The 17291-nt window shown below is 36.5% G+C and overlaps 1 protein-coding gene across 8 annotated transcripts in view; it reads left to right on the forward strand.

The window, feature by feature from the left end:
- NUMB (NUMB endocytic adaptor protein) overlaps window positions 1-17291 on the forward strand; it is a 186566-nt gene that overhangs the window by 86277 nt on the left and 82998 nt on the right. For all 8 annotated transcript variants that reach the window (XM_012741306.3, XM_012741282.3, XM_012741285.2 and 5 more), the window contains one exon: window positions 9598-9682. The gene's annotated coding sequence lies outside the window, so the exon portion shown is untranslated. The remainder of the gene's footprint in view (window positions 1-9597; window positions 9683-17291) is intronic.

The following is a 17291-nucleotide window of genomic DNA, read 5'->3' on the forward strand; positions in this document are numbered from 1 at the left end:
CGAAAATCAGCAAGAAAAATCAAATAACCCTATTAAAAAGTGGACAAAGGACTTGAACAGAAACTTTTCTAAAGAAGACAGAAGAATGGCCAACAAACATATGAAAAAATGCTCATCATCTCTAATCATCAGGGAAATGCAAATCAAAACTACAATGAGATATCACTTAACTCCAGTGAGAATGGCCTTTATCAAAAAGTCTACAAATAGCAAATGCTGGCGTGGATATGGAGAGAGAGGAACACTCCTACACTGCTGGTGGGACTGCAAACTAGTTCAACCTCTGTGGAAAGCAATATGGAGATACCTTAAAGCGATACAAGTGGATCTACCATTTGATCCAGCAATCGGATTGCTGGGCATCTACCCAAATGATCCAATGACACTCTACAAAAAAGACACCTGCACTCGAATGTTTATAGCAGCACAATTCATAATCGCAAGGCTGTGGAAATAGCCCAGGTGCCCATCAATCCAAGAATGGATTAATAAAATGTGGTATATGTATACCATGGAGTACTATTCAGCTCTAAGAAACAATGGTGATATAGCACATCTTATATTTTCCTGGTTAGAGCTGGAACCCATATTACTAAGTGAAGTATCCCAAGAATGGAAAAACAAGCACCAGATATATTCTCCAGCACACTGGTATTAACTGAGTAGCACCTAAGTGGACACATAGGTACTACAGTAATAGGGTATTGGGGAGGGGGGGAGGGGAGGGCGGGTATATACATACATAACGAGTGATATACGCACCATCTGAGGGATGGTCATGCTGGAGACTCAGACTTGTGGGGGGAGGGGGGGAAGGGCATTTATTGAAACCTTAAAATTTGTACCCCCATAATATGCCGAAATAAAAAAATAATAATAATAAAATAAAATAAAATGGCTGTACCATCTTGCATTCCCACCAGCAATGAATAAGAATTTCTGTTGCTGGAACTCCTTGCTAGCATTTGGTGGTGTCAGTGTTTTGGATTTTGATCATTCTAATGGGTTGATTTAGTTGTTCCAGCACCAATTGTTAAAAACAACAATCATTTCTCCATTATATTGGCTTTGCTCCTTTGCCTAAGATCAGGTCAGTTGACTATGTGTGTGTGTGTGTGTGTGTGTGTGTGTGTGTATGTGTATGTTGTTTTTTTATTTTTTTTTTTAATAGGGGCAGGGTCTTGCTATATTGCCCTGGCTAGACTACAGTGGCTAGTCACAGAAGTGATCATAGTGCACTGTAGCCTTAAATAGCTGGACTCAAGCAATACTCCCACCTCAGCCTCCTCAGTAGCTGGGATTATAGGCTTGTACCACTGCACCTGTCTCCAATTGACTACATTTATGTGGGTCTTTTTCTGGACTCTCTATTCTGTTCCATTGACCTATTTGTCTATTCTTTTGCCAATACCCTACTGTCTTGATTACTGTAGCTTTGTAGTAAGTCTTGAAGTTGGGTAGTATCAGTCCTCTAATTTTGTTTTTCTCCTTCAATATTGAGTTGGCTATTTTGGGTCTTTTGCCTCTCCATATAAACTTTAGAATGAGTTTGCCAATACCCACAGAATAACTTGGTGGGATTCTTTTTTTTGAGACAGAGTCTCACTCTGTTGCCCAGGCTAGAGTGCTGTGGTGCCAGCCTAGCTCACAGCAACCTCAATATTCTGGGCTCAGGAGATCCTTCTGCCTCAGCCTCCCAAGTAGCTGGGACTACAGGCATGCACCACCATGCCCGGCTAATTTTTTATATATATTTTTAGTTGGCCAATTAATTTCTTTCTATTTTTAGTAGAGATGGGTCTCACTCTTGCTCAGGCTCGCTCGTTTTGAACTCCTGACCTTGAGTGATCCGCCTGCCTCAGCCTCCCAAAGTGCTGGGATTACAGGCATGAGCCACTGCGCCCGGCCCTTGGTGGGATTTTGATCTGTAGATCAAGTTGGAAAGAAATGACCTCTTGACAATGCTCAGTCTTCCCATCCATGACCATGAAATAACTATTTATTTAGTTCTTCTTAGATTTCTTTCATCAGAGGTTTTTCATTTTCCTTATGTAGATTTTGAATATATTTTATTAGATAATCCTGATGTCGCCTATACCAATTTTCCACTATAATATTTTGAAGGAAAATAAAAATTTAAATTTTTGAAGTTGAAATTGATGGACAACCCTTCCATGGAATCTATGAGAAATATTCAATTACTTATAAAGTAGAAGGATCTGGACTGAAGAAAACCAACCAAACTATCAGATTTTGGCATGAGATTCTCTGAAAGGAAGAAAGAAAATTCTTTGTTTTTTTTCTGATGGCCTGTGCCTGCACCTGTAGACACAGAGTTAGCACCAACTAGAAAATTGGGCAGCTATTCTTTTATCCCAGTGAACCTAAATAAGTATTTATAAAAGGAAGTTTTCCTTTCTCATTGAGTCCTAGCCTGAACACCCTAATACTGCAAACTATGTTCTTCTCCCTGATCCTGATGCTTCTAAACCACTTTATCTTGCTCAGTTTTTCCCCATAGCTTTAATCTTTTAACTAACTATTTAATTTACTTATGTTTATGGCTTGTTTCCTGTGCAAGTAGAATGTAAGTCCCAGGAAGGCTTTGTTCACTAAGGTATTCCAAGCACCTACAATAGTGCCTGGCACCACATTAGACATTCAATAAATATTTGTTGACTGAGATGAGTGAACAAAATCTTAGGCTGAAGTTCCATATATTATACCAGTAAAAGCATAGCAGCTTTAATTGAAGACAGGGCAGGAACCTACTGTTCTACCCCCTGGGTCCTGCCTTTGCACCTTGTGATGTCCTGTCTGAGGAGCACAGTTTGAAGCTACCTTACAAGTAATGATCTATGAGACTGGAGGAACAGGGTTTATCCATTTCATTTTATCCTTCTTTCTATATCATCCAAAGACAATAATTCCCAGAAAACAGCTGGGCCTGGGTAGGGGAATGGTAGATATATGCAGTGGCTACAGAAAGGCTCATTTCTAATGAGAAATGTACTTCCTAAACTATAAAGCTCTATTGCAACATCTGGGAGAGAGAGAATTCTGGCAGCAATGCTGTGACATCAATTTAGAATATCAGAGAACATTGCCATTTAATGTTTTAGATACTTATAAAAAACAAAATAAGAAAATAAAATCAATGAAGATATGGATGAAATCCTAAAGTAAAATATAAATAGAAAAAAATGAACCTACCTGTATTTCAAATGACTAACATAACTACACTGGGCGAGGAAAGATAAATAAATTTTGGGCATAATATACTCTCAAACTCAAGATAAACAGAACTATAAACAATAGTAAAGCCTAGTTTGTAGGCTGATTTTTTTGGTAGTGAATGAATTAGCAATTTTCTGTCAGTTCTAAAACTGAACAAATGAGTAAGTGTATTGAGGATAATGGGAGCCAGGTTTTTCCATTGTTGGTGAAAGGAGTTGTATATATGGAGAAGAGAAGGCTAGAATGATGAACTGTGTGATGTTAGATTTGAATTTGAGTTCATAAACTCACAGTTTTTAATATCTATTTATATAAAGATAGAGAAATACACATATATACATGTATACATTTATGTATTTTTTTATATAGACATACATGTATATCTGTGTATTCTAGCTTTGTTTGCTAAGAGGGCCTAGAAGCAATTAGTTCTCCTGTATCTGAGTTCATTTGTGCTGCTATAACAGAATACCTGAAACTGGGTAATTTATATATAATAAAAATTTATTTTCACACAGTTCTGGTGGCTAGGGAGTCCAAGATAAGGTGCTGGCAGGTTTGGCTGTGTGTTCTAGAGAGGATGAACAGTGTGTCCTCACATGGCAGAAGAACAAGCTAGCTAAAAGAATCCATGGGTCTATACAAATATAACTAAATGAATGAATAAGTGAGGTTGAAGGAAAAGTTCTTCCTTAAAGTGACAAATAAATGTAGAACTCTTGGAATTAGAGAAAGACCACTTGGGAACAATTGAGTACTTGATCCACAAAGAATTATTTGTGGGTACCAAAACTGTTAGGTGAAAGTTTGCTGAGGAACATGATGTTCACATAATCTCAAGATAATTCCTTATTTACTTATTACAAAGAAAAAAAACAGTAACTTTATAGTGGAGAAACCTGGCAGATGTCACCTTAATTGAGTGATCACAGTTAGCATTACTGATAATAGAACCAACTAGCATCTTGTGGTTTCTAATATGATATAGTGAGAAGGAAGAAACATGACATTGTGACTACCAAAAATGCATAGCCTGAGTTTAAACATGAGAGACCATCAGGCAAACCTGAACTGAGAGATATTCTACAAAATAACTGGTCTGTATTCTTTAAAAATATCAGTCATAAAAGACATAGAAAGACTGAGAAACTGTTCCAGATGATGAGATTCTTGTTCCCCACCTCACCCTGAGACTCTGTTGCCCAGATAGGAGTGCAGTGGCATGACTGAGGCAATATTATAGGATTTTTAAAAGAGGCCTGTCAATTAAATGCAACACATGATCCTGAGTTAGATTCTAGATAGGGGACATAATAGCTTTAAAGGACTTTTTAAGGCAATTAATGACACTGGAATATGGACTATAATTATATGGTAATAAGTCTAACATTAATACAATATTGATTTGCTTAGCTATAGTGTGGTTATCTAAGTAAATGTTCTTGTTCCTAGAAGAATATATGAAAATATTTAGCGCTAAAATGATACATTGTCTGCCACTTACTCTCACATAGTTCAGAAAAGAATGTGTGAGAAAGAGAGACTGATAAAACAAATTGGACAAAATGTAAATAATTGATAGTACTTGTAAATTTTTAAAAAATTCAGCATTGTTAAAATTTATTCAAATCTTCCGATTATTGCTTCTCAATTGGGGAATGTAGTTTCTTAGAAAGAGTACCAAGTGACAAGGTAGTAATCAGTTGAAGAGAAAGGTCCAGTGATTATGATGAATGTGGCAAAATTTCTTAGCCCAATTCGGTTGACTTGGCTATGGTGGTTTGTGATGCCTGTGGCATGGAAAAGTATAGGTCCCTGTCTGCTAACCAATGAAGAGATGTTTTTAGATTTTTTTTTTTTTTTTTTTTTTTTGAGACAGAGTTTTGCTCTGCCACCTGGGCTAGAATGCAGTGGCATCAGCCTAGCTCACAGCAACCTCAAGCACCTGGGCTCAAGCAATCCTCCTGCCTCAGCCTCCCAAGTAGCTGGGACTATAGGCACATGCCACCACGCCCAGCTAATTTTTTGTATTTTTAGTAGAGACAAGGGTCTTACTGTTGTTCAGGCTGGTCTCCTGACCTCAAGCAATACTCCCACCTTGGCCTCCCAGAGTGCTAGGTTTACAGGTGTGAGCCACTACACCTGGCCTAGATTAATTTTTAATGGCATAATTTCAACTTCTTGACAATAAGATGCTACTGGTAGTTTTACCTGGGTTAAAAAGCAGTAATGAAATACCCATTTTGCAGAATACCTACAGTTACCAGAACCATTTTTGTTTGCAATAATGGTTTTAACAAATAATTGGAACTTCACCAATATCTAACCATTAATCAGGTAGCTTTCAATTGCCATATAGTATCCATTTTTTTTGTCAAAGATTATGATCCTCTCCAAAATAGGTTTCTCCTCTTTCAAATTTTAACAATTTCAGGTTATGATCTTCCATGAACTGGTGTGGTACCTATTCACTTGTCCCAATTTTTTATCTTCCCTATTGCAGAAACTGTCATATTGGAAACTCCTAAGATAGTGGTATCTTTGGTTAGAGAGAAAGAGGTTGCAACTAGAAGAGGGAGAATAGAGAGGGCTTCTGGGGTGCTACTATTGCTCTATTTTTGCTCTGGACGCTAGTTATGTAAGTGTGTTTCTTTGTGAAAAGTAATTGAGCTATACAGTTTGCTTCTTACTACGTGTCTTATACTTTAATAAAATGTTTTTAAAGAAATGTTTGTATTTTATATAAATCTGTTACTAAAGACACATTTCTTAGTGTCTTTTTCATAAAGATCCATGAGATAAAGTCCTCTTTTGGAGGTGAGAACAGATGTGGGTAAACAATTAGGCTTCTTTTTATTAGCCAGCTCTGTGTAACTCATTTCACATCCCTTTGTGACTTGCTGCCTTTATTCTTCTTTTTTTTTTTTAATTTTTTAATTTTAAAATTTTTTTCTTTTTTGTTTAACTTTTTTCTTTCTATTTTTCACAAGATTTTTGTGGTGCTCAAGTTGCCTTTATTCTTGGAGCTAAATTTTGCATCCAATTGTACTTTTTTAGTTCTCTTTTAAAATTTTGTAAAGTATTAAGTGAATGAGTGAATAACCTCAGTTATTTCAAATCTTTGTTTTTTCAAGTTTCTTAGTGTAGAATTCTAAACTAGTACAATATTTGAGGGAAAAGGCAACTGAAGATATGGCTATTATTTGTCAAATTCCATTTGAAAATGTTGTTTTAGATTTAGTACATTTTTATTATCCACCTTCTATTTTATTTTATTTATTTATTTATTTTTGAGACAGACTCTTGCTTTGTTACACAGGCTAGAGTGAGTGCCGTGGTGTCAGCATAGCTCACAGCAACCTCAAACTCCTGGACTCAAGCAATCCTACTGCCTCAGCCTCCCGAGTAGCTGGGACTACAGGCATGCACCACCATGCACGGCTAATTTTTTTTTGTATATATTAGTTGGCCAATTAATTTCTTTCTATTTATAGTAGAGACAGGGTCTCGCTCTTGCTCAGGCTGGTTTTGAACTCCTGACCTCGAGCAGTCCACCCACCTTGGCCTCCCAGAGTGCTAGGATTACATGCATGAGCCACCGTGCCCAGCCCACCTTCTATTTTAATAGTAACTGAGAGGCAATGTTCACTCTATAATAGCCAAAGGAAAGCTTTTTAGTTTAAATTATTTTTATATTCAGAAGTTAGGGTTCTTAGAATTCAACTTTTCAAATGCTACATCTTCCACGAAGTCTTTTCTCACTCTTACTCAGTGATCTCATCTCCCTCTTAAGACACAGCAACTTGTGCCTCTCTTAAAGCATTTGCAATGTTCCATCACATAGTCTTTTTATATTCCTTTTCTTGATTATGAGAATGTAGAGTTTAGAGATTATATACCCTTCCTGATACTGAGTATTGTGGTTTTATTGTACAAAGTAGGTGCTCTATAAATATTTTATCTGAATTGCCTTGTTTCTTTTTCTTGTTTTTTTTTTACTGTCAGTCTCACTTGTGTATGAAGAATGTTTTTGTTCCTAACCTTGAATACCTCTTCATAGCTTAATTTTCCTTGTGTAATTTTCTCCATAAATTAGAAATCTTTAATATATAGCTGAATAGATACTCTACGACACTTTTCATTTTTGAAAACTAAATACCAGTTCTATAAATGTAATTCTATAATATTTACCCTTTTATTAGCCACATTTTTGAGGGGGGGACAGGTAGAAATATAAAAAACAATTCTAGGCCAAATGATTTTTTTTTTTTTTTTTTTTTTTTTTTTTTTTTTGAGACAGAGTCTCGCTTTGTTGTCCAGGCTAGAGTGAGTGCTGATGCATCAGCCTAGCTCACAGCAACCTCAAACTCCTGGGCTCGAGCAATCTTTCTGCCTCAGCCTCCCGAGTAGCTGGGACTACAGGCATGCGCCACCATGCCCGGCTAATTTTTTATATATATATCAGTTGGCCAATTAATTTCTTTCTATTTATAGTAGAGACAGGGTCTCGCTCTTGCTCAGGCTGGTTTTGAACTCCTGACCTTGAGCAATCCGCCTGCCTCGGCCTTCCAGAGAGCTAGGATTACAGGCGTGAGCCACCGCGCCCGGCCTAGGCCAAATGATTTTTTAATACTTTGCAGAAACTACTATTTGCTATAAGAAAATGAATAGAATATTTTTTTAGTTTATGTGACAATGGAGATATAGATATGATTGTGGAATTAAATATGGAGATACTAGGCTGGGCGCCTGGCTCATGCCTGTAATCCCAGCACTTTGGGAGACCAAGGTAGGAGGATTGCTTGAGGCCAGGAGATGGAGATCAGCCTGGGCAACATAGCGAGACTGTGTCTCTATAAAGAATAAAAATAAATGAAGTTAGCTGGGTATGGTGACACACAACCTATAGTCCTAGCTACTTGAGAGACTGACTCAAGAGGATTGCTTGAGCCCAGGAGTTGGAGGCTATAGTGAGCTATGATCATGTTACTGCGCTCGATCGAGTGTGGTAACAGAGTCTTAAAAAAAAAAAAAAATGGAGATATTCGAGATTGTTTCAAATAAGTTTCCCTTGTATTCCAGTGATCTCTGGGCCCATTTTCTACCCTACTTTGACAATATCTATTTCTCTTTTTTCTTTTCTTTCCTTTCCCTTTCCCTTTTCCTTTCCCTTTCTCTTTTCTCCTTTCCCTTTCCCTTTCTCCTTTCCTTCCCTTTTCTCTCTTTTCTCCTCTTTCCTCTCCTTTCCCCTCTTTCCTTTCCTTTCTGAGATAAGGTCTCTTCTCCAGGTGTCATCATTGCACCCTCAAACTCCTGGGCTCAAATGATCCTCCTGCTTCAGCCTCCCAAGTAGCTACAGGTGTGTTACCACGACACCCCACTAATTTTTTTTTTTTTTTGAGACAGAGTCTCACTTTGTTGTCCAGGCTAGAGTGAGTGCCATGGCGTCAGCCTAGCTCACAGCAACCTTACACTCCTGGGCTCAAGCAATCCTGCTGCCTCAGCCTCCCAAGTAGCTGGGACAACAGGCATGCGCCACCATGCCCGGCTAATTTTTTCTATATATATTAGTTGGCCAATTAATTTCTTTCTATTTATAGTAGAGACCGGGTCTCGTTCTTGCTCAGGCTGGTTTTAAACTCCTGACCTCAAGCAATCCGCCCGCCTCGGCCTCCCAGAGAGCTAGGATTACAGGCGTGAGCCACCGTGCCCAGCCAATTTTTTAATTTTTTGTAGAGATGGGGTCGCTATGTTGCTCAGGCTGGTCTAAAAACTCATGGTCTCAATAAATGCACCTCCGAAAGTGGTAGGATTAGAGGCATAAGCCACTGCACCCCGCTTTTTCTTTCCATTTTTCTCTTATAAAAATTCCTTCCTATCAGTGCCATGAATCAATTCTTGGCACAGGTCTTCCTGTTTTGGGCCTCTTGAATATTACTTGCTAGTCTTAGAAGGGATATGCATGGAATAGGATTTGTGGGAATTGTTCTCAGTAAATAACAATGTCTTATTATCTATTTGTGTCTTTCTTTATGTATATACAATATTTTATTTCAGAGATCCCACAATTTACCTTTAGTTATTTGTCTTTTATATAGGAGAATTATTTGTTACGTATTAGAGGAGATTATGGTTCTACATTAGTGTGTAGATCTAGCAGTGGCTGCAGTAACTTGGAGTGATCATCTTGGTTATATCATTATAATAAAGTAATGTTTTATAGGAAAAAAATTGAGAGCCTCTTTCTCCTTTTATTTTGTGTAACTGTGTTTTGTTTGGCATTGCCATATCAGTGTACTGCAACAATAATTATGTTACTAACAACAGCTTTGTGAGATGTTTATTATTCTCATTTTACAGATGAGGAAACTGAGGCTTGCTGAAGTTACGAAACTTGTCCAAAATCACACAGCTTGTAAGGGGCACAGCCAAGATTCAGAGCCAGGTCTGTCCAACTTCAAAACTCTTAATCATAACTATGAAACTGAAATTGCTATGAAGTATCAACTTATCATAACTTATATTGGTATTGATATTGCTTAACTGTTATTTAACTCTTATTGATAGTTTTTTTACTGCTAAGTTTTTTGTCCTTCTTAATAATTTCATGTATCTTTTAAATATTGTGAAAGGCAGTATACCATGGTAATTAAGGGTCTGGGCTCTGGAGACAGACTACCTGGGTATGAATCCCTAAGCTTCTTCACTTACTTGTTGTGTGACATTGGGGAAGTTACTTAACTTTTCTGTACCTCAGTTTTCTTATCTGCAAAATGGTGATAGTAATAGTATAGGATTTTTGTGAAGATTACATGATTTAATATGTACAAAGCTTATTAAATGCACTTAATACAGTGCCTGGCATATGGTAAGCATTCAGTAAATGTTAACTATTAGTATTATCATCTCCTAGCAACCAATAAAGCAAATGATCATAATTTCTAATTCTCTCTTAGGAAATTTGAATAAAGCAAAGTTTAGGCAGCAATGTAGAGTACCACAAAACTTACATAAACCAAAGTTAAACTCGAGTAAGTTAGACCTAAAGAAAATCTTATTTGATCAAATTCAGATGTATGGTAAAGCAAATTGGGCAACTGCTAATACAGCTCACATGTACAAGGGTCATATATATGTAAGGACTATACATAGATCCACTAGAAATATGCTTTGACCATATTAAGATCATTGTATTATGAATGTGGTTTGTCTTCCCCTTGAGAGTGCAATTTGTATTCAGAATAAATGTCTACATTTTCAGGTGGCTTTTAAGGAGATGGTATTTTGGCTATGTTGACAGGTAATTACCAAGGACCAAAACCTTATGTATTATGTAAAATATTGGCAACATTTCAATTTTTGCAGGAGTGTTTATCAGAATTACACTACGGTGAATGTGCACACTGACCATTTTTTTTTTTTTTTTTTTTGAGACACTTTGTTGCCCAGCCTAGAGTGAGTGCCATGCCGTCAGCCTAGCTCACAACAACCTCAAACTCCTGGGCTCAAGCAATCCTCCTGCCTCCTTAGCTACCAGAGTAGCTGGGACTACAGGCATGCGCCACCATGCCCAGCTAATTTTTTCTATATATATATATTAGTTGGCCAATTAATTTCTTTCTATTTATGGTAGAGACGGGGTCTCGCTCTTGCTCAGGTTGGTTTTGAACTCCTGAGCTCAAATGATCCGCCCGCGTCGGCCTCCCAGAGAGCTAGGATTACAGGCGTGAGTCACTGCGCCCGGCCTGCACACTGACCTTTAAAACAATGGGACCACAGCACATTCAACTAGAACTCAACCATGTACTGATCATGTGCTCTTTTCTCATACTTGTTTATTGCAGCTGTCAGAATCCTAAAGTGCTATATCAACTATTACTACAATTTAATTAAAGTAAAATACCTGTGATTAATTTTTAATAATAAGTTTATATCAATTGTAGAAATATCCATGAATGAAAAACAATTTGAGTCAAGTTATACAAAAATTCAAAAGCTATTATTTAAAGAATGGGACCTGCCTTGTATATGAGCCCCAGATCTCTGTGGCTTTTAATCTATATAGGCATTTGATTTATTTATGTGTGTGTGTGTGTGTGTGTGTGTTTTAGTTGAGACAGTTACCCTGGGACAGAGTGCAGTGGTATCATCATAGCTCACTTCAACCTCAAACTCCTGGGCTTAAGCAATCCTCCTGCATCAGCCTCCTGAGTAGGTAGGACTATAGGCATGCACCACCATGCCCAGCTAATTTTTCTATGTTTTATAGAGACAGGATCTCACTATATTGCTCAGGCTGGTCTTGAACTCCTGGCCTCAAGCAATCCTCTTGCCTCAGCCTCCCAAAGTGCTAGGATTACAAGTGAACAACCATGCCCAGCCTATTTCCTTTATTTTACGGTATCGAGCCTTTCTATCCTTGATCATAGTTTATCTTTCTGGTTATTTAGGTATTTTAAAATACCTTTCAGTGAAGTTTTTGTCCTTTTTTTCCATAAAGAAAAATGAGATCCCTTATTTTTTGTTACTATTATAAATAGTATATTTTTCCTCTTTTTTTTCTTTTCTATTTTCTGTTTGCTAATGTAAGCTTTATTTATTTATTTATTTTTGTATAGAGATCTATGTTCAGCCACATTCCTAAATTATTCTAATAATTTATCTATGGATGATTTTAATTTTCTATATGGTCAGCTAAGATACTGTGTGAAGATTGTGTCTTTTCTGTGCTTACACCTTTTATTTCTTTTTCTTGTGTTAACTGTGCTAGTTAGGACTTCCAGTACTGTATTCAATTCAAATGTTAATAATAGGCATCCTTATGTTGCACTTAATTTTTAAAGGAAGTGGTTATTTTGTTTCACTATTAAGAATAATATTTGCTGTAGATTTTTGGTAGATACTCCATAGGTTAAAGACATTTCTGTTTACTCGTCAGCTAAGATATTTTTGTGTTTGAAGAATGAATATAGAATTTTATCAGATGTGTTTTCTGCATTTGCCAAGATGATCATATAGTTTTCCTCCTTTATTCTGTTAATATGAATGGCATTTATAGATTTTCTAATGTTCAGTTATTCTTGCATTGCTGGAATGATAGGCTGTTTTTTAAAATATACAGTTGGATGTAGTTTATTAATACTTTGCTTAAACTTTTTGCATCTATGTTCATAGTGAAATTGGCCCATAATTTTTATTTCTTCTCCATATTTGGTTTTAGTATCCAGTATCCAGATTATGCCAGCCTCAAATAATGAGTTGGGAGCTAATCTTTTTTTCCCCCTAAGAGGATTTTATAAGACCTGAAATGATCTTTTTCTGTAAGTTTGGTTGAACTTCTGTTCAACTATCTGGGCTTGGTAATTTTTTTGGGTGGTGGGGTTAATATTTTGGGGAGGTATGTATTCATTTTTCTAAATGGTTTTATTTAGAATTGTTTTTAGCTAGATCAGTTTTTAGAGCATTTTTTTGAGTTTGTAAAGTATCGATATTTTGCACGAGTGGCTGGGCATGGTGGCTCACACCTGTAATCCTAGCACTCTGGAAGGCTGAGGCGAGAGGATCACTTGAGGTCAGGAGTTCGAGACCAGCCTGAGCAAGAGGGAGACCCTATCTTTATTTATATATATAAAACAACAACAACAAATATATATATGTGTGTGTGTGTGTGTATATATATATATATATTGCATGAAAGCATTTTTATTATCTTTTTAATTCTGTTAAGTATTTCTCTTTTTAAAAATTACTAATATTTTTTGTGCCTTTTCTCTTTTTTTCCTTCATCAGTTTTGCTAGAGGATTTATATATTTTCTTAACCTTTTCAAAGAACCAGTGCTCGATTTTGATTTTCTCTATTGTATATTTTCTATTTAATTAATTTCTGGCCTTTTCCTTTTTCTTTTTTACATTTTTTAAGTGATAAGCAGAGTTTAATATAAGGACACTGAAGATTTCCCAGTTCCCACAGACGGGATTTCAATTAGGCCTCAGGAACAGCTAGAACCAGGGGCTTATAATACTACTCAGACTTTGCCTCTTCCTCTTTCCTTTATGGATCTGCTGCTTTTTCACTTTCTGTCCACTGGCTTTTCTGCTCTTCAGGCTACATGGCAGAAATGATGACCATGAGCTTCTAAATTTGATGTCAATTCCAACTTTGTGTTCTCCTAATTCCCTTGGTATCTCGGATTTTTTTCATATCGATCTTTCTTTCTGAAGATTTTTTTTCTTTAGAGTTCTCATTAATGAAATTTTCTGTAGTGAACTCTTTTTATTTAAAAGTAGTTTTAACACCCTAATTCTTGGAGGATATTAGATAAAGAATTATGGTTTGGCTGGGTTGTTTTTTTTTTTTTAGTTTTTTTCTTTTTTTGCCCTTGAAAGAAATAATTCCACTCTCTTTTGGTTTGCATTGTTGCTGTTGATAGATCAGCTATCTAATAGTTCTCTGAGTGAATCTGTCTTTTTAACCTGTAGTTGCTATTCTCTTTGAGCTCTTATCTTTGTTTTTTTGTTTTCTGAAGTTTTATATGCTATGCCTATGTGTGGATTTCTTTTTATTTATCCTGTGTGAGATTTTGCCTATTAACTGCTTGTTTTCTTGGAAAAAAAAATTTATGGCTATTCTTTGAGACCCAAGATGCACATGTATTGCTTCAAGAGATTTGCTTGTTTCTTGCAGTTTCCTCAAGGTACTACAGTTTGGTTATACTTTAAATTCATCCTTTGAGGTATTTTGGACCATCAAATGGAGTGAATTTGGGTTGCAAATATGTGTGTGAACCTGCTTGTATTTATAACTTCTTAGGGATGTTTGTTATGTTCTGCAGCAGGAAGGCAGATTTCCTGGTAGACCTTTGGAACAAAAGCAGTTTCATTATGCTCAGGAACATAGGCCTCAGGAACAGGCCTATGATCTTATATCTTTGCGTTTCTACTTTCTCATGAATTTTGGTCTGGTAATTGTTTTACCATCTTGTCAGCTTTTCAGTGCTTTTAAGATTTTTGGGAAAAAATTTTATCCATCACTTCCAGTTGTTTTCAGCAAGAAACTTGGTTGAATAGTCTAGCCTAATATGTTATCGGAAGTAGTATTTTACTTTCTTATAATTTCTGTGGTTTTTCTTTTTTCTTTTTTCTTTTTTTTCTTTTGAGACAGAGTCTCACTCTGTTTCCCGGGCTAGAGTGCTATGGCGTCAGCCTAGCTCACAGCAACCTCAAATTCCTGGCCTTAAACAGTTCTTCTGCCTCAGCTTCCTGAGTAGCTGGGACTATAGGCATGTGCCACCATGCCCAGCTAGTTTTTTCTATATATGTTTAGTTGTCCAGCTAATTTCTTTCTATTTTTAATAGAGACAGGGTCTCGCTCTTGCTCAGGCTGGTTTCGGACTCCTGACCTCGAGCGATCCTCCCACCTCAGCTTCCCAGAGTGCTAGGATTACAGGTGTGAGCCGTCTTTTTTCTTTTTATGATTCTATAAGACAGGCACTTAACTCATCAATTATTAACCTTACTTTTTTTTTTTTTTGAGACAGAGTCTCACTTTGTTGCCCAGGCTAGAGCGAGTGCCATGGCGTCAGCCTAGCTCACGGCAACCTCAAACTCCTGGGCTCAAGCAGTCCTCCTGCCTCAGCCTCCCAAGTAGCTGGGACCACAGGCATGTGCCACCATGCCCGGCTAATTTTTTCTATATATGTATTAGTTGGCCAATTAATTTCTTTCTATTTATAGTAGAGACGGGGTCTCACTCTTGCTCAGGCTGGTTTCGAACTCCTGAGCTCGAGCAATCCGCCCGCCTCGGCCTCCCAGAGTGCTAGGATTACAGGCGTGAGCCACTGCGCCCGGCCAACCTTACTTTTTAATATAAGCATTTGAAGCTATACATTTAACACATTGTCACACTAGAAAAAAATTTTTCCCCTGGGACCATGATGTTTTATTATGAAAGTAAAACAAAAACTTTGAAAACAAAATGATCCTTTCTAATTCAATGAAAAATTTGTTATTTTTTATTGTTTTCTGTGCATGAGTTATATGCAGCTCACTTGGTACTAGAATCAGTTTTTACACTGCATCCCACTTGAGTTGTATGTGACTTAACTGAATTTGTTTCAGAGAATGGAGTCTTCATATGCTTCATAAGGCACCAGGTTCAAAACTAGCATGAGTTAAATACAACTCACATGGCAGTTAATGTGTTAAAAGTAGCTCATGGGTTTTGAAATGGAATTTTTTCATTATTAATTACATATTTAAATATTTAAATTTTCTATTATGATTGTCACTTTAAGCCAAGACCTGTGATTCTCAAGTCATTTAGAAGTATGATTTTAAGTTTTGAAGTATGTGGACCTTATAAGATTTATCTTTTTGTTATACTTAACTCACTTTTTTTAAAAAAAAAAACAAGATTTTAAATTTAGATTACAAAGCAAGACTTAATTATGCGCTGTAAACAGAGACATGAATAAAACAAAATGATTTAGAAAAGCTAAAAATAAAAGAATAAGCAAAGGTATACAGGCAAATAGAAGCAGTGAAAAAGCAGGCCACTGTTTTCAGTGTTCTATTTTCCCCTTCCTGATAACAAACTGTAATGAATAACCAATATTACATATCACTGAGACTTTGATGTTCTTGGAATACTGACTTAGTGTTAATAATAGAGTGGTAAATTTCTTTTTATTTCTTCTCCTTCTATCTCTCCTCCTCCCCCTTTTCTTCCTTCTTTTCTCCCTTCTTTTCTTCTTCTTTCCCTCACAGTTTAATTCTGTGACTGGAACTGGGAAATATTTCCCATTGGGATATTAACAATTAATTAAAAATTAACAATTTGGGCAGCATTTTTTTCTTTCTCAGTGGAACATAAAATAAAGGTATATCTTGTAGTCAATGGTATCTTAGCTCTATGAAATATATATTTTTACATACATAGCATGGCTTTTCACCCTAACCTAATCCATCCCCTATTTGAAATATCCCCTTTCAGTCTTTTTTATTCTGTGCTTACATCATTCAAGACCTTAAAATCTTAATACAATTATTTAAATACATTTTATTTAAAATAAAATTTTTTCATCTTAACTCCTCTTCTACTACTACCTAGCACAATACTTTGTTGGATACAGGATGTTATTTAATTAACAATTAAAGGAAGTGTGTAGGTATAATGAATCAACACAGACCATGACATATTTATATTAGTGACCAATTTTTCAGCTACTTGGTGAAATGAGATTAATACATTACTTAAGATTATTTTGGATAGAAAGAACAGAAATCAGTATTTCCTACCTTTAGCAAGTTAGAAAATTTATTGAATGGATTCTGAGGCATCTGATAATGTTCAAGGAAGAGTTTAACCAATGAAATAAATTAAAAATTAATTACAAAATATAAAGCACTGTGAAGGAAATGAAGAGTAGTGTAATAAGGAATATAGAGTATGATATTAGAAAGCGGAAAAAGAAGGCCTCGTCAACAAGATAACATTTAGCTTGAGAATTGAGGTATGAGTGGGAGACAGAAGTACTTGAGGGGTCTGGGAGAAAAAGTATTTCAGGGAGAGGGAAACAACAGGCCTTAAGAGGGAACAAACTTACAGTTAGCTGAAAGGATCATAAAAAGTTAATTAGAAGAACGCCACCTCAAGATAAGAGAGCAAGGGCCATACCTTGATATGCTTACATTTACTGGACATTTGTGATGTTCTAGGCACTGTTCCAAGCACTTATTGAGCAGCATGAATTATGCCATACTGACTCAATGAATGATGAGAGTTTGGATTTCATTTGAAGATGCATTGGAAAGCCATGGAACTATTGAGCAGTGCCATGATCCATTTTACATTTTTAAAGATTACAATGTTGTACACAGTTGATCAGAGAAGGACAAGAGAGGAATAAGAATAAAGACTAGGCCGGGCGTGGTGGCTCACGCCTGTAATCCTAGCTCTCTGGGAGGCCGAGGCGGGCGGATTGCTCAAGGTCAGGAGTTCAAAACCAGCCTGAGCAAGAGCGAGACCCCGTCTCTACTATAAATAGAAAGAAAC

The sequence above is a fragment of the Microcebus murinus genome, chromosome 6, assembly GCF_040939455.1.
Source record: "Microcebus murinus isolate Inina chromosome 6, M.murinus_Inina_mat1.0, whole genome shotgun sequence".
NCBI classification, from domain to species: Eukaryota; Metazoa; Chordata; class Mammalia; order Primates; family Cheirogaleidae; genus Microcebus; species Microcebus murinus.